Genomic DNA, 22,483 nt, shown 5'->3' on the forward strand with positions numbered 1-22,483 from the left:
GCCGGAAGCCCTCCTTCCGGGAAACCCCGAGGCCGGGCTAATTATTATATTTTAGTCTTTCAATTTGGCCAAATCCTATGGATATTGCTGTGTAGCATTCGTGTTCACTTAGAAATAGATTATTTCCACTTTCAGGTCTTCCTTTAACCCTAGAATTAATGAGAAATGTGTTTTTAAACTTTCAGATAAGAAAACTTTCTTGGGGGAGGGTGGGGCATCTTTTTGTTGTTCATATTTAATTTTATTACACTGAAGCAGATGTTTTCTTCTTTTATACTTAAAGTATTCTTAGAATCTATAATAATATAGCTAAACTTTATTTTTGCAAGTGAGGCAAAGTTTTTTCAAGCGTTGTTTGTGCTTCCATTTGTACAAACGCCTTACATGATAAAGAAGATAAGATCAAATTTGAGTCTTAAGAGTAAATAGTTCAAAGTATGAACAATATAACAGTGAGAAATTATAAGAATATAACAATATAAACCTTGGAGTTGGATTGATGTGAAATAATGATTATTTCAAGTGGTTCCAAATTCATAGTTCCAACTTACCGGTTAAGGCTAAGGTTAAAGATTTGATTCTGATGCAGATGTTTTTCTATGCACAAGCCACTTTACATATAAAATGGGATTTAAGAAATCACAGGAGCCATGGAACAATGGAAAGACTATCAACTCAGGATCCAGGAGCCTAAGCTCTAGGCCTGCTTTTCACATCTGGTAGCCCTGTAACCCTGGAGTAGTTATCTCATCCCTCAGCTTCAAGATTCTCTTTTGTGTTTTAAATTAATCTGCTTTTTTTTCTAATATGTGTCTTCTAAATGTCTTTTCAAGGAGACATGTCTTTAACTACTCTCTTCATTCCCAGAAGAGCCTGGTTATTTCTGAACCCACTGGATTATTTCAAATTAGATTGGAGTCATGGCCATCCAGGTCATCAAGGGTATTTGAGTGAAACCAACCCCTCATACCAATTAGAGTCTACAACTTCAAGTGAATGTCCTAACACGTGTAACTTTCTATAAAAAAATTCCTGGTTCCAAGATTAAAACTGATAGTACTTAGCACTATTAAAGCAAATCTTTCAAAGTTTCAGGAAGCATCTTTGGATTTTTGTGTTGTTTATTCTTTTTTGAGGGCAACTTTATGTCAACATACAGAGTAAGAATGAAGTAACTGAATTTTTGTGATAATTGCTATGAAAGTATTTTCTCACATCTATCTAAATAAATAAAGACTGGTTATTAATTTGGGACTTTTCCTCTTCAAAACAGCAGCTGAAATTTTCTTTGAGATTTCCGGGCTGGGGTTGTAACTCAGTGGAACAGCGTGTATATAACACACATGAGGCCCTGGGTTCAATCCTCAACACCAAAAAGAAAAAAGAAAAAAAAATTCTGTTAAAACTGTGAACTCTTTTTTGAGAGATAATTTAAATGCAGTAAAGTGCACACAAATTTGAAGCTTTTTACATTTGCCCATGCCTGTGGAAGTCCCATTGAAATCAAGATACAGAATTGGGCTCGGGAGATAGCTCAGTGGCACAGCGCCTACCTGGCAAGTGCAAGGTCCTGATTTTGATTCCCGGTACCAAAAAAAAAAAAAAAAAAAAAAAGATATAGAACTTTCCAGAATCTCTGAAGGCTCCATTATGCCTCTTTCTGGTCAATATCACCCTTGCAGAAGTAATCACTGTGCTGATTTCTTTTACTGCAGATCAATTTTGCCAGTTGTACATGTTCTTTCTTATTTGGCTTCCTTCATTTGTTTTAATATCTATGAGATTTATCTATGTTATTGAATGACCTCTGCTTCTAAATTGGATTTGATCTTGATCAAAATTAAAATGATTTTGGACTATATTATCTAATAAACAACAAATGTAATTAGAAACACTATAGTAGAAGAACCAAAGCCCTGGGGTGCTTCTCTGGACAGAAAATAAATGCTACCTTCAGCTTTATTTAGGTTACTGCTGGTTATGGTTTAGATCTAAAATATCCCTCAAAGTCTCATGTGTTCAGGGGTGGGGATTTCAGAAGGTGATTGGATTATGAGGGCTCTAACTTCTTCAGTGGATTCATCCATTATGAGATAAAGATTTTATTTCCCAATACTGGGGATTGAACCCAGGGCCTTCACAATGAGCTATATCCGCAGCCCATAGCATTTGTTTCTTTTATTTTGAGACACAGTTCACTAAGTCTCTAAATTTCCCAGGCTGGGTTTGAACTTGGAGTTCTTCTGCCTCAGCCTCTCAGAATGCTGGGAATACAGTATGTGCCACCATGTCCAGCAGAGATCATAATTCTATGACATTATTGGGAGCTGATGTCAACAAGACATAAGACCCAGTTGAAGGGATTGGATCATGAGAATGTGACCTTGAGGAATGCATCTCGTCCCCTGCCCTTTCCTCTCTGCTTCTTTTCCCTTTCTCTTTGCTTCCTGACAGACATGAGGTGAGAAGCTTTCCCCGGCAATGACTTTCCACCATGACATTTCTGCCTCCCACAGGCTTGAAAGCAATGCAGCCAGCTGACCACAGACTAAAAATTGTGAACCAAAATAAATCTTTCTTCATTTTAAATTGTTTTCTTAAGTATTTCATCACAGAGATGGAAAATTAGCAAAGAAAATTGGTACTAAGAAGTGGGGTCATTGCCGTAACTATACATCTTCATATTGTTTAGAAGCCTTTGGAATTGGATTGTAGGTAGAGTTTGGAAAAGATTGGTGATATAGGCTAGAGAAGTCCTGGAATACTGTAAGTGGAGCTTAATGGATGATTCTGGTGAGAGCTCAGGAGACTGGGAGGCTGATAGGTATGGTGACAGTAAAGTCTGTGCTCATGGGGTTTCAGGAGGAAATGAGCTGAACTAGAGGCCATTACAAAGTGTGGTAAAAAAGAAATACAGTGAATGCTTAAATTTAAAGAAAATTTATTACAGTAAAAGACACTTTGCCATTAATCCCCTTTAGAATACCTTTCCTCACTTTGAGCACACTTTTCCCATTGTTCTTGACACTTTCTGAAGCAGTTCTGAAAATCCTCTTTTAGTTATGTGACTGCATCAATGTTCTGAATTGATTCAAAAGGTTTACCTTTCATGGTTATTTTGACTTTGGGGAAGAGCCAGAAGTTGCACAGTTTCAGATCCGGTGAATAAGGTGGATGAGGACACAATGTAATGTTTTTACGAGTCTGCCTTTCTGTTGATGTCACTTGGCAACACCATTCACCATATATTTTATCACACTTCATAAAGACACGTTGTTACATTCTGGCAAATAACTTGTCCATATTTTGTACATGTTCTGAAACTTTTCTGGAGACTATATGTTTAAAGGTGACAGACTAATTGATCTGGTGGAGGAATTTTTTTTTTTTTGTGGTACCAGGGATCGAACTCACAACCTTGCACTTGCCAGGCAGACACTTATGCTGCTGAGCTATATCCCCAGCCCTAGTGGAGGAAATTTTGAAGCAGCACAATGCTCAGATGGTGGCATGGGTACTGCTGGTTGCTTTTAGCCACATTTACAGTGCGAATTAGGAGCAAAAAGCAGAGTGGAAAGATTTGAAAAATTTGCAATTTGGCCAGAAAAGAAACATGTTTAAAGTTGAGAGCAATGAAGGTATGGTTTCTGTAGAGATGATCATCATTAAAAAGAAGTCAAGTACTTTGTGCCAGGACAGTAGGAAACATGCCTTGAGGACATCTCAGGAATTGGCTGGCACTTACCCATTATGTGCTCAAGGGTATAAAGGTTAAACTCCTTTGAAAGACTTTGTTTTGAGAGTGTCTTGACAGCCTGCTTGCACAGGGTTGATTAGGACATTGTTATTCCAGGACTCATCTCACCATGCTCAACTCTTTAGGCACTGAGGCTTCTGCAACCATGGTTCAAGTGGGTTTGGGTACTGCTCATACTGATTACAGACCTTGACATCTATCATGGGTTGTGTCTAGATGTCTGCCTAAAGCCTCATCCAGTCATAGGGCTTTTTAAAGAGGTGGCTGAATCTAGAGTGTGTGATGCTGGGATTAAGGGTGTGTGATTAGTAAAGGATCCACTGCTTAGTTTGGCATAGTTCTGGCTAGGATTAAGGATGTGAGTGCTACACTCATCCTAGGGCAGGTAGCCTGCATACAATGTAAGGGATAGAAAGAGGCCTGTCCTCCAACCTTGTTGCTTTTGCTGTCTTCCTCAGCTATGAACTGTTACCCTCTGCCATGTGCCACTCTGCATGGAGCCCATCCATTATGGACTAAAACGTCTATAAACTGTGAACTAAATAAATCTTTCCCCCTTTAACTTTGGGTGTCAAGTATTTTTTATCAGCAACCAGAAAAGTAACTAAGACAGCATCAATCATGTGATGCTGGTTTTGTAGACATGCAGAATGCAAGTGTTAGGGGCCATGGAGGCTTCCACTGAGATTTCAAATGAAGATGTGGGAGGGTTGTGTGACAGGGTGAAGTCCCTGCAGGCAACCACTGAGAGGGCAGTGTGTGAAGCATTGAGAGTGAAGTCAAAGCTGCAGTGAAAGCCCCAACAAGTTAGAGATGGCAGAATCATAAAACATCTGTTGAGGAAATCTGTACGTGGTGAGTAGAGCCAGTCCAAGAGAGCGGCAATGCAAGCCACTGGAAAGGTCATAGGAGTGGACTGCATAAACCCTTTGGAGTTCACCTCTTATCACTACATGCTCCAGTTGCGAGATAAGGAGCTGCGGGAGTTAATGTTTGCCTGCTGGATTTTGGTTTTGCTTTGGGCCTTGCAGCTCAAATTTGCTTTGAGTGTCAGAGGGGACATTGGCCTTGGATTTTTAAGTAATGCTAGAACTGTTAAGATTTTGGAAACTCTTGGAAATGGACTAAATGCATTTTGCATGATGAAATGGACATGAGCCTTTTATGAACCAAGGGTGGAATGTTACAGTTTAGATCTAAAATATTCCCCCAAAGTCTTATGTGTTCATGTGTGCGGCTTTCAGAAGGTGGTTGGAATCACAAAGGCTAGAGTTGCATCAGTAGATTAATCCACTGATGGATTAATAATTTTATGGCCTTATTGAGAGTTAAGGTAAACTTAGGAGATGGCCTTCTTGAAGGAAGTGAGTTATGGGGGGTATAGACTTGGGGGCTATCTGATCCTGGGCCCCTTTCTCTTTGGCTCTTTCTCCTTTCTTTCTGTTCCCAGATGCCATGAGATGAGTAGCATTGCTGCTTATGTCCTTCTGCCATCATATCTGCTTCACTCCAGGCCCAAAGCAATGGACCCCACTGACTATGGAATGAAACCTCTGAACCCTGAGCCAAAATAAAATTTTCTTCCTTTAAACTGTTTTTCTCAGGTATTTTGTCACAGTGACAGAAAGCTGACCATGTCCTTTGCTGACCACATTGCCCCTTTTTCTGAGAGAAAAAGGCTCTTCAATCCTTTCCCCACCCAGAGTGCCACTGAGCCAAATGGAAACTATTGCTAACATTTGGTCCACTCATAAGGAAGATATTATTTTCCATAGATTTTTGTGATGTGTGTGGTTTGGATCTGCTGAAAGGGTAGATTCCCCAAAGTCCCATTCATGCATGTGAACCTGCCCCACCAAATCTTGGGAAAGCAAAGCACTATTTGAGTGATTCCTTTGATTTCTGTCATGTGGACCTGCTCTCCAACTAGCTACAGAAGAAACCCCATTGCCAGGGAGGGCTCCATGCTGGCCACCCACGTGAGATATCAAGGAGCCTAAACAGCTTCAGAAAGACTTTGCAATTAGTTATGCTTCACAAATTGCCATTAGTGTAGGACCAGCTCTTCTCAGGTGCTGGATGAGGCATTATGTGTGATTTTGGCAGGCTTACCTGACTAAGTTACACATCTGTAGGGAGAATGGAGAACGTCAACGTCATTTGGTAGAAGCTCACTTTTTGCAGGAGATGAGAGCATCATCAGCCAGGACATTTGGCAGTAGAGCTACACCCTCCTGGGCACAATCAGCTCATATTTTAGTCATCTGTAGTATGGAAAGTTTGGCTGCCTATTGAAAGTGAGGGAGTGAGTGATTTTCTTGTGCTCTGTTGAACTGGAATAGCCTTCCTACATTTCTGTTACACCACGGAGTGGAAGCTTTGTTTAATAAACCACAGGTTCTGGTGTGTTGGGGACTAGAAGTGGGAGTTATATAGCAAGGGTTGGCCTTCAGGGCCAATGTTTTTGTGTGATGTGGGTAGCCACCTACCTATACCTACAAATATGATAAAGGGGCAAAGAGCCCAGGTTCTGGAGTCAGGCTGCCTGAGTCAGATTCTGGCTCTGCTAGTTACTTCCAGTATGACTTTAGGTAAATAGTTATTAACTCCTCCAAGTTTCTTATCCCCATTTATAATGTGGAGATTATTTTACCTAAGTTATGCAGTTGTAAGGACAAAATTAGAAAATCAATGTAAAGTGCTTGGCTTATCGTACATTTCACGTTGATACACATTGTTTAATGTACTAGAAATGACTCTCAGTCCAAAAATTCAAACATTAAACAGTTTTCTTATTTAATTCAATTTATTTAATCCTTACCATGGTAGAGGTAGAGGGAAATTTGAGCTCAATTATTGAGATTTCTTCAACTGAGACTTGTGCAGTTGTTTTATAGTCATAGACCATTTTCCTGCACTGGACCATGTCTAGGACCATAAAACAGCTGCACAGCTCTGGAAAGGTAGACTCCAGAATTGGGTTCAAGAGCTGGGTATGGTGGTGCATTCCTATAATTCCAGCACTCTGGGAGGCTAAGGCAGGCAGATTGCAAGGTTGAGACTGTCTGGGAAATTTAGCAACTTAAAAAAACCTGCCTCAAAATAAGAAATACAAACAGCTGGGACTGTAGCTCAGTGTGGAGGGCTTGGGTTTATTCTCTGGTACTACAAAATCAAAATGAAACAAAAAAGAAAAAGGAATCCAATTCAAGTCCAGCAGTTCTGATGTTCCCAAAATATGTTTGGTTCATAAGACTGTGGCAAAGTTGGAGGATACCACATGGCTAAGCCCTCCAAGGTCTTACCACCTTCCTGAGACACTGACAAGGCAGCAGAGATCATGAAACTGTAGACTTTTCCTCTGCCTCAAGGCCTCATACTAGAACATTCTATTGCATTGTATGAAAATGTACAATTGGTCCCAGCAGAGCAAGACCTTCTATTAAATTCACTAGACCGGGGCTGGGGATTTAGCTCAGCAGCAAAAGCGCCTGCCTGGCAAGCACAAGGTTGTGAGTTCGGGTCCCGGTACCGGAGAAAAACAAACAAACAAACAAAAAAAACCAAAAAAAAATAAATTCACTAGACCACACTAACTAAACATAAGAAGGAATATTTTGCCAGTGTGGTGATGAAAGGAAACAGTTAATAAATCTGTTAGGAATTAGAAATCTGTCATTTTCTTACACAGTGCGTAAGATAACTTTTTTTGTGTGATGTGAATAACACAGACACAATTTGATGTTATCTGAAAGTTATGGCTTTTAACTTTTTCATTCAGAAAAATTTTGTACCTACACAAAAGTTAGAAGAATAATACAACAAACACTTGGTACCGTTCACTTGGATTCACATATGGTTGACATTTTTTGCCTCTCCTTACTTCCCTCCTTCTCTCTCTTCTTCTCTAACTTTTAATTAACCATTTGAAAATAAGTTGTAAACATGATGATCCCTCTCTCTGAGTATCTTATTATGCATTTCTTATGAACAAGGATATTTACTCCCTTATGAAACAAGGTATCAAGGTAAAAAAATTTCACAGTGGTAGATACAATATTATTCTCTCTATGTAATCTTTATTCAAATTTTGTCAGTTGTTCAAAAATGTCCTTTACGCTATTTTTTCCTCCTAGGACCCAATCCAAGATCACTTACTGCATTTAGTTTTATTGAAATCAGTGCTTATGAACACCACAAGAACAGGACGTGGTTAGAAGTCAGAAGAATTGAGTTTAAATGACATTTGAATCTCTCAGAGCTCCAGATCCTTCATCTTGGTAATGAAGATGAATGCACATCCTTAGGCATCTCCCATGGTTCAAATAAGTTATCTTTTTCTTTGGGAATAGCAGTGCACATATGTGTTGGGCTAGTTTTCTAGGGTTCAATTGCATAAAGTTTCATTCCTTAAGGAATAGGAAGGTACAAGGCAAAAGCAGACCATCTCTAGCTATCTCTACCTCTACCTCTACCTCTACCTCTACCTCTACCTCTATCTCTATCTCTATCTCTATCTCTATCTCTATCTCTATTTCTATCTCTCTGTCTCTATCTCTCTACCTCTATCTATCTATCTATCTGTCTACCCCTGATGAAGAGATCATCCAATAACTAAAACCTTCACCAAAGTCTCTTCAGAGTTACAGAAGTTTTTGTGTTCATTAGATGATAATTCTTTTTTTGTTTAATTGAAAAGGTCTCTTAGAGCTCTAAGGATATGTAATTTTATTTCTGTAGGTTTTTTTTCCCAAAAAATTGAGGTATAATTTTCACAAAGTGAAGTGTACAGATCTTAATGAATATTTCTATCACAGTAAAAGGCTCCTTCATGCCCTTTCTCACTGACTCCCACCCTCACGCTAAGAGAAGCTCTTATTTGGATATACCGCCATACACTTGTTCATATATTCTTGAATTTCATATTTGAGATGTGGTCAAGATATATGGTGAATGTCTAAATTTTGAAAAATTACACTAAAAGACACATTGCCATGAATCCCCCTAAAAATACTGCCCCTTGCTTCAAACGCATGTATCCCATCATTTTTGCCACTTCTTGAAGGAGTTCTGGAAATCCTCTTTCGTGTCATTACAAAGACTGATAGAAAATATGGTAAATGCTCTGCAGGCTGGTAAAAAGATTATGGTGTACCCTCAGCCACCTTATTCACTGAATCTGACACCGTGCAACTTTTGGCTCTTCCTCCAAGTCAAAATGACCATGAAAGGTAACATTTTGAATCGATTCAGGATATTAAGGCAACCACAACAGCACAACTAAACACACTCATGAAAGGACTGCCAGAACAGTTTCAGAAAGTGGCAAGAATGATAAGATAAATTCCTGGGGACTAATCAGAGCCCTGGATACTTGTGGGGAGGATGGGAGGGGTTAAAGGCAAGAGACAACATTCAAGGTACAAGGGGACCAGGAAGGACCCGTCTAAAGTAGGCAGGCACAACAATCTCTGCTGTTGACTCACTTTTATTAGGAAACGATGAACACAGGGGAAGGGGTGATGTACCTTTCATGAAACAGCAACTGCAGTAAATGGGAACAATTTAATGGAGGACAAGTCCTCCTCCATATCAAAATGCCTGCATTCTTTAGATTGTCCTCAGCAGATGTTATCTTGCCTTAGGAATGCTGCCTTTCAAGCTTTCTCTTTTCTCTGAGCAGCCAGGAAGCATGCTGCCTTCTGCATACTTGTCTGTTCCTGAAGCAATGTCACACCAGCCTTGAAACCATGGGACCCCAGTCACACAGCCTGGTTCCTGGCATAGCAAAACATTATTTCATACCCCCTGGTCCCCAACAGTGAATGTGTCTGAAGAAAGGACGTATTTGAAGGAGATTAGTAGCAATGTATCTTTTACCATAATAAATATTTAAAATCTAAATATTCATCACATATTTTGATCACACTTCATAGATGGAATGATACAGGGTATACTTTTTTGCATGACTTCTTTTTCTCAACACTATTGGTTAGATTCATCCATATTATTATGCATAGGGGTAGTTCAATTATTTTCTTGATTGTGGTATAGTATTTCATTTTGTGTATATCACAATATTTGTCTGTCCCTTTTATTTATCTTTTTTCTTTTGGTTTTGGCTTTTGGTACTGGGAATTGAACCCAAGGCCTTTGCATTGAGATACATCCCCAGCTCTTTTTATTAATTTTTACTTTGAGGCAGAGTCTCACAAAGTCATCCAGGCTGGGCTTGAACTTATGATCCCCCTGCCTTAGTCTCCCAGATTAGTAATGTACCTGTGTGCCACCATGCAAGGATCACTTTTATGGACAGAACTTTGTGTTGTTTGTACTTTTTGGGCTATTGTGAATAATAATGCCATTAATACTTTTGTATATGTTTTCTGGTAGCCATAAAATGTCATCATCATTAGTTATATATCAAGAGTAGTATTGCTCTGACATGGGATACACATAAATTCAGCTTTTCCAAAGTGGTTGTGATATAGGGGAAAGAAACTCCCAACCTGTTAGGTATCTGGTATGAGTTCGTGTTCTCTAAAATTGAACAATGAATTTTAGGAACAATGGAGGTTAAGAGCAGAATATATTTATTGGGGGAAAGAAAGCTTCTGTCCCAGAGAGAGAAAGACAGAGAGCGAGAGAGAGACAGAGAGACAGGCAGACAGAGAAGGCGTCCTGAATGGGTTGCCAAGGACCCTGCCTTTTCTAGGGATTTTTGTAGAGCAAATCCATGACTTGAGGTGGGCCTAAGGTGGACAGAATGAGAAATTATAAGGTGGGCATGAGGTGAGACAAAACTATGGTCAACCAATAAGATTACGAGTGTAATTGCTCAAGTAAAATTGGTTACATCAAGATCAAATGGGGAATCGAGTGTGTAGCAAGCGGGCATGAATACAAAACAGGGGCTTTTCCTGTAGGGGGTTGGGTTAGTGACTCTTCCTGGCTTTCTCAAGGTGATTGATAACTATTTAGAATATCAACTCCTGATGTTTATTCTCAGGAAGTATGTGGGTGCATTTGTTTTATCTTTTGTCTTGAGATCTGGCCCACAGCAGGAAGTGCTTGTCTCTCTCACATTTGCAAGATATCTCGTCTTCTGCGCTGCTTCCTGTCTGACTGCCTATAATATTTTATCTAACTTAGTTGCTTACAACAGTTGTATTTATTCTTCCACCAACAGTGTGTGAGTCCTGAGTTTCCATATCTTCACCAGGACAATACTCGGTGTGTCAGCCTTCCCTTTGTTTGGGCCATTCTGGCAGATGTGTGGTAATGCCTCACTGAGTGAAAGTGGCATTTTGGCATAGATTTGAAGTGCATGGGGAACAGGTCACAGTGTCTCAAGGGCCAGCTGCGTCTGGGACGAAGTGACCGGAAAAACACAAAGCAAGATTTTCAGGCCCAGCCTGCAGTAACTCCACAACAGTCGTTAGAGGATACCCATTTGTGTGTGTATGTGTGTGTGGGGTGGCTATTTTTTCCATCTGCGGCCACTTGGCATCTTTCAAACACCCTTCTTTTATATGGGGAACTTTTCATGAATGTTAAACTTTTAGAGATTAAAATAATAATTTTTCTTTCCCTGTAACCTTTGTAGCTACTCGGATGTACCTGGATAAGCCTTGGATTTGAGTCCGTAATGCATGGGAGCATGTGCTATGTGCTGTGATAGTTAAATGTTTGTGCCAACTTGAGTAAGGAACACCCAACGAAACTGGATCAGCATGGTTCTGGGTGTGGCTGAAGGGATTTACTGGAGGAAGAAGACCCAACCTCAGGCGGCTTGTCACCTGAAAGGAATCAAAGGGAAACAAGGAAGGCTCGCTTCTCTTTCTTTGGAGGACCTGCAGTCTTCACCTTGGACATCATCTCCTGGCTTCCAGCACAGACCCTTCAGTCTTCCATCGCAGACCCTTTGGCCTCCTCATATGGACTCACACAGGACACTGCAGCGGGTTCCAGGCCTTTGACTGGATCCTTCAGCCCTCCAGTGCACAGACAGAAATTTTGCACTCCTCCATAACTGACTCTGTGTGTGACCATTGTAAGTCAATATTGTCAATTCTTCTATATTGCTTTATGTTTGAGCCTGACTCTCTGCCACCCCGACAGTGGATAAGGGGGGAGGGCTCATGAATAGAGAGACAAAATTTGGGAAATTAAGATAAATAGGGATAGGTTAAATAGAACACAAGATGGAGGAGAAGGTCACCAAAGACCAAGATCACTAACTCTATCATCTTGCCTCTGGAAGTCTAGATAAGTCCATTTGCAACCTCAGGAACGGGCATAGCTTTCATAGAGGAATTTATGCTATGCCTCTTTTCATTACTGGGGCATTGCATAAGTTCACATAATTACAATTTATCACAGATCAGTTCAGAGAGGGAGAACATAAAATGTACACTACTGCATATTACACTTCACTATTAAAATTAATTCAGATTTTGAGAGGAACATCATTAAGACAGTAGAATAGGAGTTTTCTGTCTTTATCTCCTCGCAGAAACATTGACTTTGACAATCATCTATGGATAAATGTACCTTTGTGGGAGGTTAGGAGTCAAGTAGAAGCTCCCAGCACTCTAGTGGAACAAATAAATGAAAATACACATATTGCAAAGGGTAAGAAGAAAGGCTTCATTTTACCCATACGATATCATCTCTTTCCCATAGTGGCACAGCTCAGTACCAAGAGAGACCTACCCACCTCTTGGCTGTGATTTTTCCCACAGGGGACAGCGGAGGTCTAATGAGTGCCTAGCTTCCCCAACCATGTGGGGTGCTGCCTAAGAGACCAACTGCTTTCTTCTTTCTTGCCCCACCCAACTCACTGACGGGATTGGTACAGTTGAATAATCTGGACGCATTTAACATCAGGAGAAAGGCAGGGGCTCATAATAACTAGAGCACAGAATTCAACAAATGGATGCAGTACTTTCTGTTAACTACATCACAAATTCTTCTCTAAGAGGCACAACTATGAACCTCATAGGAAATACCACCTGTGAACCTCCCCAACTGATTCACATGCACCCCTAACACTATGTAACCCCTCCCCCAGCCAGCAGCATACATGAACTCTCAGAGATGTCTCACGTCTGCAGGCTGTGTGTGAGGACACACAGACAGCTGGACTCTGCAGGATTAGGAAAAGGAACTTACACCAGAACAGTTCAGTGTATTGCCTTAAGGGGAACAAACAAGAGGCTCACAGAACCTGTTATAACTGTTATAATTAATGAACTCAGTAAAGGTGCAGGATACAAAAATCAATATACCAAAACCAGTCACATTTTTATATGCTAACAAGAAACTATGTGAAAAAGACATTAAGCAAAAGCAACCCCATGTATGATAGCATCAAAAAATAAATTACTTAGGAATAAATTTAACCAAGGAAGTGAAAGATAAGTATGCTCAAAACCATAAAACAGTAATGAAAAGAATTGAAAAAGATACAAATAAACAAAGATATTTTGAGTTCATGGACTGGAAAAACTAATGTTGTTATTAAAATGTCCATATTACCCAAAGTAATCTACATATTCAGGCAATCCATATCAAAATTTTAATGTAATTTTCATAAAAATAGAAATATCAAACCTAAAATTCATATGGAACCACAAAAGTCTCAGAAGAGCTAAAGCAATCTTTCACAAGAAAAATAAAAGTGAGCTGGGTGTGGTGTCACGTGCCTGTAATCACAGCACTTGGGAGGCCGAGGCAGGAGAATCACTATGAGTTTGAAGCCAGCCTGGGCTACATAAGCAAGTTCAAGGCCAGCCTGCACTACACAGTGAGACCTTATCTCAAAAAAAAAAAAAAAAAAAAAAAGTGGATGCATCACATTTCCTGATTTCAAAATAGTTCACAAAGCTACAGTAATCAAAACAATATGGTATTGACATAAAGACAGACATATAGACCAACAGAACAGAACAGAGACCCCCAAAGAAACCATGTACAGTCAACTGATCATTGACAAGGGTGCCAAGACTGGGGAAAGGATAATCTCTTCAACAAATGGTCTTGGGAGCTGGGCATGGTGGCACATGCCTGTAATCCTAGCACTCGGGAGGTTGAGGCAGGAGGATTGCTGTAAATTTGAGGCCAGCCTGGGCCACAAAGTGAGTTCAAGTCCAGCTTGAACTGCATAGCAAAACCCTGTCTCAAAAGGAAAAGAAAAAAAACAAACGGTCTTGGGAAAACTGGGTATCCACATGCTGAAGAATGAAATTGGATTCTTATCTCACACCATATACAAAAATGAACTCAAAATGGATTAAAGACATAAACACAAGACTTGAAACTGTAAAACTACTAAACCGGAAAATCTCTTAACATTAGTTTGGCCAATGATTTTTTTGGATATGACCTCAAATGCACAGGTAACAAAAAAATAGACAAGTGGGATTGCATCACACTAAAAACTTCTGCACAGAAAATGGATACAATAATCAGAGTAAAGAGACAGTGACAGAATGGGAGAAAATATTTACAAACCGTATATCTAGTAAGGGTTTATTATCCAAAATATGTAAGGAACACAAATAACTCAATAGTCAAAACTAAAGAAACCTGAGTGAAAAATGAGCAAAGGACATGAATAGACATTTCTCCAGTGAAGTCCTGCTAATGGACCTCAGCTGTATGAAAAGTTGCTCATCACCACTCATCAACAGGAAAATGCAAATCATAACCACAATGAGATATATCACCTCACACCTGTTAGAATGGCTATTATCAAAAAGACAAAAGATAAATGGTGGGGAGCATGTACAGAAAAGGGAGCCCTTGTACACTGTTGGTAAATGGGTACGGCCATTCTACAAAAAATCTTAAAAATTCCTTGAAAAGTAAAAACAGAACTTTCGCATTATCCAGCAATCTCACTTCTGGGTACATATCTGAAGGACATGAAACCAGAATCTCAATAAGATACCTGCTCTCCCCTGTTCATTGCAGCATTATTCACAGAAGCCAAGATGCAGAAATAACCTGAGTGTCCATCAGTGGATAAATGGGTGAAGAAAATGTGAATTAGTCAAACACAAACACACACACACACACACACACAAACACACACACAAATTATTCAGCCTTAAAAAAGAAATAAACATTGGCATTTGCTGTGTGAAATAAGCCAGGCACAGAAATATAAAATACTGCATAATCTCACTAATATGCAGAACTAAAAAAGTCAAATTTATAAATACAAAGAGTAGAATGGTAGCTCCCAGGGAGTAGGGGTGGTGAAGGAAATCGGAAAATGTCAGTCCAAGGGTGCACAATTTTAGTTATGCAGGATGAATACTGGACCTCTAACATACAGCATGGTGACTGCAACTAATATTGTGTTGACTGTTCCCCTCAGCAGTGGGGAAGATACTTCAGGACGTGCAAGTCTTCTCTTTTATGCTTCCAATTTCCCCTTGCAGAAAACCTTCATCATTTTTGCTTAGACTTTCTATAGTATTCATCCCCACATTACTCTCTGCTTAAAATCCTCCACTATATTTTCCACTCACTTAGAATGAAACCCTCCTGTGTCTATAAAGCCTGGCATGATCTAAACTCTGCCTCTGTTCCCATGTTTTGCTTATTTCAGACCAGGCACATTAGCCTTCTTGCTGGTTTTTTTTTTTTTTTTTTTTTTGCATCAAGATTATTTTCACCTCAGGGCCTTTGCACTTGCCATTCCCTTTGCTAGAAACACTCTCCAGATACTCAGGGCTTGCTTTCCAATTGAATGTTAATATTTGCTCAAATATCACCTCCTCAGTGAGAAGTTTTCTGACCATACTATTAAGATAGCCACCCATTCAGCCACTTCTATCCTTTCTCTTTGCTGGATTTTTCACCAATTTTTTGTTTACTTGTTGTCTATCTCTTCCCCTGTGATGACTGGAATATCTGTCAGTTTTATGCTATACAGGCCTGGCTCTCTCTGTGAGCTCAGTTAGTATTTGTTGAAATAATAAATCACTGCTCTACCTACAAGTAAAATTGATCGTACAGCTAGATGGCTTTGGTTCTTCAAGCCCACCCTGCCACAAATTGGAAATGCATAGCAAATTCCGAGAAGCACATGGGTTAGCAGATTTTGTGTCAATATCAGGTGAAGCAATAAATTTTAGTCTTTTCTTGAAATAATTTCAGAATATTATTTTATTTTTTTCAAACAAAAACAAAAGCCACATCGTTATATCTGTGTTTGTGTGTATCAAACATACACATACATGTAAATGTAATACTCATCAGTACAGATAGAAACAGTTACAATATGCAGGAATTATCTCTGTTCACACTTCAATTTTAAAAGCTAATTTTTTTTTTTTTTTTTTTTTTAGTTTTTGGTTTTTCTCCGGTACCGGGAACCGAACTCACGACCTTGCGCTTGCCAGGCAGGCGCTTTGCCACTGAGCTAAATCCCCAGCCCCTTAAAAGCTAATTGTTAATTTGAAATTATTTAAAGTTAAAGTAATTGAAGTTGGTTAAACTTGGCTTCTTGCTTTATATATAATAGTTGTGAAATTCAAATATGCTTATTAAATACTTATTAAAAGACACTAATGACTTCTTTAGACATAACCATCACAAACTAAGTGCCTTTTTAAATTTAAACGTAAATTTAAATGTAAGCTGGAGAGTCATCAAGTTCCCTAATTGCTCTTCTCTATTGTGTTTTGATGATACAAATATTAGTTTCCCATATCCATTTTTTTGTAATATTTACTTGTTTTACTATTCAACAGTGTTGTGAGTTTGTTATATTTAAATCAGCTTATAAATCATACCCTACATACCTTTTTTAGGAGACAACCAGAAACTATACTGCCATTGACATTTCTGAAGGGCACGCATACTTTGAGATATACTCTTGAGATATACACTTCAGACTTAAGGGTTTGAAGTGAAAAGATGGAATTCCTCTGTTCTCCAGGGCTTCCCATTTTCATAGTGCTACTAATTCAAGATATTATCTCTTCTGGCCAGGAGTGGCGGCACACACCTGTGATCCCAGCACCCAAGAGGCTGAGGCAGGAGGATCTTTGCGAGTTCAAGACCAGCCTGGGCTACAAAGTGAGCTCAAGGCCAGCCTGAACCGCATAGCAAGACCCTGCCTCAAAAAGACAACAACAACAACAACAACAAAAAGATATTATCTCTTCTAGAAGGCAGTGAAACTTCATGTGCTTTTCAGAAAAATGGTAAAGGAACTCCCCTAACCAAAATACAAAAAAAAAAAAAAAAAAATTAAAAAAAAAAAAAACAAACACCAAAAAACCCAGAAGTTTACACCAAGATAGAGCAGTCAATGTGGTTAATCTTTGCTTGATTTCTACGCAGTCTAACTTGCAATGTCACTCAGCCCACTTGTCACTATGAAAAACTTGTTCCCTAAAGCTTGCCTTGGAAATACTCTTGGAATACTCATGACTTTTCTGTGATGTGAAATATATGGTATGTGTGAATCAGATCTAAACTGGAAAAAGTGCTTTATACAAAGTTATTACATGGAATTGAAGTGACTGAAAATACCAAAGTTAGGAGAAAACAGATGGGCAAATGATTCTCCTGTGGACTTGTGTGCAAACCAAAATGGCATGGTACTAGAAGGCCCAGAATGGAATGGTGGGTCTATTTCTGGCTGGGTTCAGTGATGAAACCCTTTGGAGGGCACTTGAGAGCCTTGAAGAAAGTATACCATGCTTTAAGACAGCTGGTCTCTAACTCAAAGGCCATAGGGGAATCACCAGGGGAGAATTTTTCTTTTTGTTTCTTTCTTGTCTTTCTTTTTTATTAGTATAAGTTCATGATACCTAATAAACACGTTCATTGTGGGAATTTGTACGTATACACATTGGGTCTTAATCCTTTTCACTTGTCCTTCCCTTCTCTCTCCAGCTTCCAATGACACTCTTCCTTACTCTGAGGACTTCAGGTGTTCTCCAGGATTGCACTGTGGGCTGGACACCTTCCATTTGATTCCCAGATCTATTCTCCACCCTGTTCTACTTTACTCCGTGCCCAGAGAGGTTTCCCTGTATAGATCGCACAGCTAGGCTGCCTTGCTCTCCCTCTCCTGGTTGGGTTTGGCCAGTATGAGGTAGCAGCAGGAATTTGGAGGACAGGAGAGAGTGAAGTTGGGATATTTATTCTCTAAGTCCCCTTGTTGCTAGGTCAACATAGCTTGCTTTGTGGTGTAAGGAACAACTCACAGAAGATGGCTGACTTCATGGCTACCCTTGTAGGTTCTGGTTGTCTTTCTTCTCTTTGCCCCTCTAAGCTTAGGGCTAATACTGGTCCCTGTTGTTATTCTCCTTTGAGATTTCCTTAAACTCTTCAATGAACCCTAACTGACTATACCATTTGTGTCCAGCAGCGCTCCTGGTGGTGGGTGTTGGGTAGGGGGTGGGTGGGACGGCTGGCTAATCTGTGTTGGTCCAAAGCTCTCCAGGTCCAGTTCAGTCACTTTACTGCCTTAGATCCTTCTTCCTAGGTTCCTCTTCAGAATTACAAGAAAGGCCAAGCCGGGAAGAAGCAAGAGAAGAAGAAGGAAAGGTGAGAATGGGGAATACAAGTAGTTATTAAAGCAGAAAACTCTTGGGACACCACCATTTTCCTTTTCCTTCAGGGTCTGTGGAAATACTGATTATTGCAGAAGCAAGTACTAGATAGCAAAGACCAAACTTGCCAATTTGTAAAACCAACTTGGATTTGGCCACTCATTAGACTACTCGAGTTATCCTTTAAAGGAGAAAACAGGAAACATTATGCTTCTTTTTCCCTCTCTGACTATTTCAACTAATAGGTCTGTGGATTAGTCATTTTGCTAATGAGTAGTTTTACCCTGGCCCTCAGTGAACTAGGCCAGAGAGGGGCCTTGTAAACCCTCGGAAAATCTCATGAAAAGTCCTGTACTTATTGACCCATTACCAGAGAGGTGAGACTGCCAGGGACCAATGTTTATATATCATTAACTATATTTGGAAATTTAATTATTTTTCTAAAAATTTCAAGTGAGAAAAGTAAAAGATTTTATAATAAAAGAATCAAAATAATACATTCCAGGACCTAGCATGTCACTATTCTTTCACTGACCTCTAAGATTTTTATAGTCCAGAAAAGCAAGCAAGGGGAAGATACCAGTGCATCTCAACCAGGGGTGGTTGTGTCCCCCAGGGGACATTTGGCAACATCTGGGGACAGGTTTGGCTGCCGGATCTGGAATGAAAATTCTGGCATCTAGTGGGTCAGGACCAGGGATGCTGCTAAACATCCCACAACGCAAAGGACAGCCTCTACTCTGTCCCTCAACAAAGAATTATCTGTCCCAAATGCCCGTAGTGCTCAGAAACTCTTCTCTGCGTGAAATTACAGCTCAATTAGTGAGGAAATGGGTGTTAAATAATGTTCCTAACTTTACAATTTAAAAACCACACTCCAGGGCCAAGGGCATAGGTCAGCAGCACAGTGCCTGCTTGACAAGTGTGAGGTTGTGAGTTTGATTCCCGGGAGCAAAAAAGTAAAAACCACACTCCAATTAAGTTAGGTACCTCTAGTTTACCCATATCACACAAATCACTCACTAAATGTTATTGCCTTAGAGTTTGAGGCATTTTAAAAATGGCAAGTTTATTGTAGTATGTAATTGATGATTTTCATATTAGAAAGCAGGCTAGTTGGTCGGATAGAATAAAGTAATTTTGGAGTACATGGAGTCTTTTTTTAAAAAATTACCTCTTCAATCAAAAGCATTTTCCTTGCAGATCACATGATTCTGTCTAAAGAGATACCCAGCCTAAAAGTCAGTAGTCTTAGGTTCAGAGTAGGGATCAAGGTAACAGTAGTATAGTCAACATCTTAGCAGCTGCAAAGAAAATCTAGTGCTATTTGGAAGGATTTTACCAGGCACAAAGGTATTAAATGTTCTCTCTTCTTTCTGCCCAAAATAGTGCTGGCTTGAACGTGAGGTCCTCAAGGTGTCTTTGAGTAAGCAGGAAAAAGTCTGTTCTGGGAATTAACTACTGCAACCCCCTCCCCCACGCTCCAACTATTGAGGTTTTGTGGTGAAAGACGAGACCAAGAGATTGTATTACTTATCATGGTTGTTGCTAAGGAACATGGCATGCTTGTAAAAATCCCTTTTGTTAAGTCTTACTCTGTGCTGGAGAAGTAGCTTCAGGAGGAATCAAGAACTGTAAAAGACTCTAAAAACTTTTTAAAAGAAAGAAAAATCAGCCTGATATTAAAATTAATGAAGATGCTGGAAAAGAATACATGAAATCTCTGGCAGGATGAAGATGTAGAAATTATTTTAAAGTTAGCCTCCAAGAAGATGGTAAAAAGCAAATGTGGCCAGGAAGAGGGAAATACAGTACTGACTTTTCCAATTCCCAAGGGAAAAACTGATCATATGCAAAACTGCAGCTTCAAACACTATTCTGCTGAGTCTATTAGAAGAACCTGCTCAAGGGCTTCACTAATTCAGGTGTTTGAAAGCGCATTTGAGAATGAGATGAAATGTCCACTCCTCTCTAAAGGAGTATTCCTAGAAGCAGAAACTGGTCTACTCAGACTGACAATGCTAAAATGAAGAGCTGAGATAGGCCTGAGCTGAAGGAATTTAACCAGATTGTCCAAGTAATGGAGAAATAGTGGACAAAACTTGCTGCCAAAATTGTGCAACTTGGCTTTTATGGACCATGTAAGCCCAGCTCCCTGCCAGGTGAGGGAGTTGGGAGGTGTCTGGCTATCACCGCTGACCCCTACTATCTTGCTTGCCAGAAATAGATTCTCTCTTAAATAGATTTAAGAATATTCTCATTCCAAAGTCATCAAGGTCTCATAGGAACAGGTCAGTACTCCAACAATGCTAGCACAGTAGTAACACTGGACAATTTGGAACCCAGAATGTTAGCAATCTTTGTTGTGGGATCTACGTTTTGAGACCAAACCGATCAATGGTTTCTTCTAATCCGTAAGACATTAGAAAAAGTTTGGGTTTAAGATAGCAGAAAGTATTAAAGTAGTGTTTGAAAGCAAGAGAGTAAATCAAGAAGAAAAAAAATTTAATATAGTAGAAATAAGGATTGGCAAGAAAGTAAAGATGGGGGCTGGGGATTTAGCTCAGCGGCAAAAGCGCCTGCCTGGCAAGCGCAAGGTCGTGAGTTCGGTTCCCGGTACCGGAGAAAAACCAAAAAAAAAAAAAAAAAGAAAGTAAAGATGGTCATGCCCCAAAGGGAATAAAGCTAACGACAATAATACCTAACATTTATTTACCTCTTAATATATGTCAGAGGTTGCTAGATACTTTTAACATTATTGTATTGAATTTTCCTCACAGCTTTAAGTAGATACAATTACATCTATTTTGTAAATGAAGATCTGAAATGCAAAGCTTTTAAATAACAAGCCCAGGTTCCCACAGCCACACAGCAGCACAGGGGGGTTTGAATCCATGTCTGTCTGTCTCAAAAGTGCAAGCTATTAAACACTATATTCTACTGGCACAAACTTTCTGGCTCTGAGGTGCAGTAAAGTGTCCAGGGGAATAGCTGCAATTTAATCACTTGGGTATTTAGACTGAGCAAAATATTAGTATGTGTGTCATAGGAAGTAGTCTCTAATGGCTGAGGGGTGTGTTAAAATCAGACGTGGAACTTCCATTTCTGGATGTTAAAGACACTTAATGAACAGCATTAGCCCTTTAGTGCCGCCATTATATTTTTAACAGTTTCCTCAACACGTTCTCACTTTGATCCTCACTGAAACGTTGTGAGGTGGGCATGCAGGCTGTGTGCTGCCATACTCCTCAAAAGTGTGACAGGCAGTCGCATCAGAAATAAAGCACCGCGGAGTTATTTATCATCAGAAATATGTGGGAGGAGGGAGAAATGTAATTCCAAAAACGTTGCTTATTTCAATCCTGAGCAGTTCATAGGAGTTTATAATTTATTTCCATAACAGTGTGATCGCTTCCTTTTCAACAGGGCTTTGACTCACTCCGAGGAATGTATTCCATTACACGTCTGCTGGCTTCAGGCTTTATGTAGAGCCCTTTGGTTGCCATGACGACTGGGACTAACAAAATACAAACCATGAACTCTTTTAATACCGGTGACTTGTGTGCAACAGCCCACCTCAGAACTCTGGAAGCTGATGGTGTTTCTGAGGTAGTATGTGTTCTACCCTCATCCATTTAGGGGGTTCCTCCTTCTAGTTTGAAAATAATCTGAAGACATCTGCTTTGGGTTCAAGGGAAACTTGGCCATAATGCTTTTTGACTCTGTGGCTAAAGAGTGTATGAAAAGCAGTGTCTTCAGCCGTGTTATTCTATTCTTTATTTTGTTTTAGTTTCTTTTTTATCAGTGTATGTTTGTGATACAAAGCAATTACATTCATCTTGGGGACTGGTGCATATACATGTTACATCTTAATCATTTTTATTTCCTCTTCCTCTTCTCACCCTTCCGTGTCCTTAATCTGTTCTTTAAAAACTTATGTTTTTCATATGAAATACATTTTACCTCTGGTTTAGGCAAATAATACATCAAATTTTACTAATGGCCTCATATAGGCCAGTCCCTTCAGCCTTTACTACTTAAGTATCCATCTCTTATCAGGAGATGTTTATTCATAATACCAAAGGGAAATAGGATAATATGTTTAAATTTTGAAAAGTAAAATAATCTCTAAGATGTTATAAAG

General features: G+C 39.5%; 1 long non-coding RNA gene across 1 annotated transcript in view; it reads left to right on the plus strand.

The window, feature by feature from the left end:
• Positions 1-22,163, plus strand: part of LOC106147585 — a 61,683-nt gene extending 39,520 nt beyond the window's left edge. Inside the window, exons 2-4 of the long non-coding RNA XR_001232521.1 lie at positions 11,364-11,810; positions 18,273-18,334; positions 21,766-22,163. This is a non-coding gene — a long non-coding RNA (uncharacterized LOC106147585). The remainder of the gene's footprint in view (positions 1-11,363; positions 11,811-18,272; positions 18,335-21,765) is intronic.
• Positions 22,164-22,483: the final 320 nt, after the last annotated feature.

The sequence above is a fragment of the Chinchilla lanigera genome, unplaced genomic scaffold (assembly GCF_000276665.1).
Source record: "Chinchilla lanigera isolate Chin_1 unplaced genomic scaffold, ChiLan1.0 scaffold00185, whole genome shotgun sequence".
Taxonomy (NCBI): Eukaryota; Metazoa; Chordata; class Mammalia; order Rodentia; family Chinchillidae; genus Chinchilla; species Chinchilla lanigera.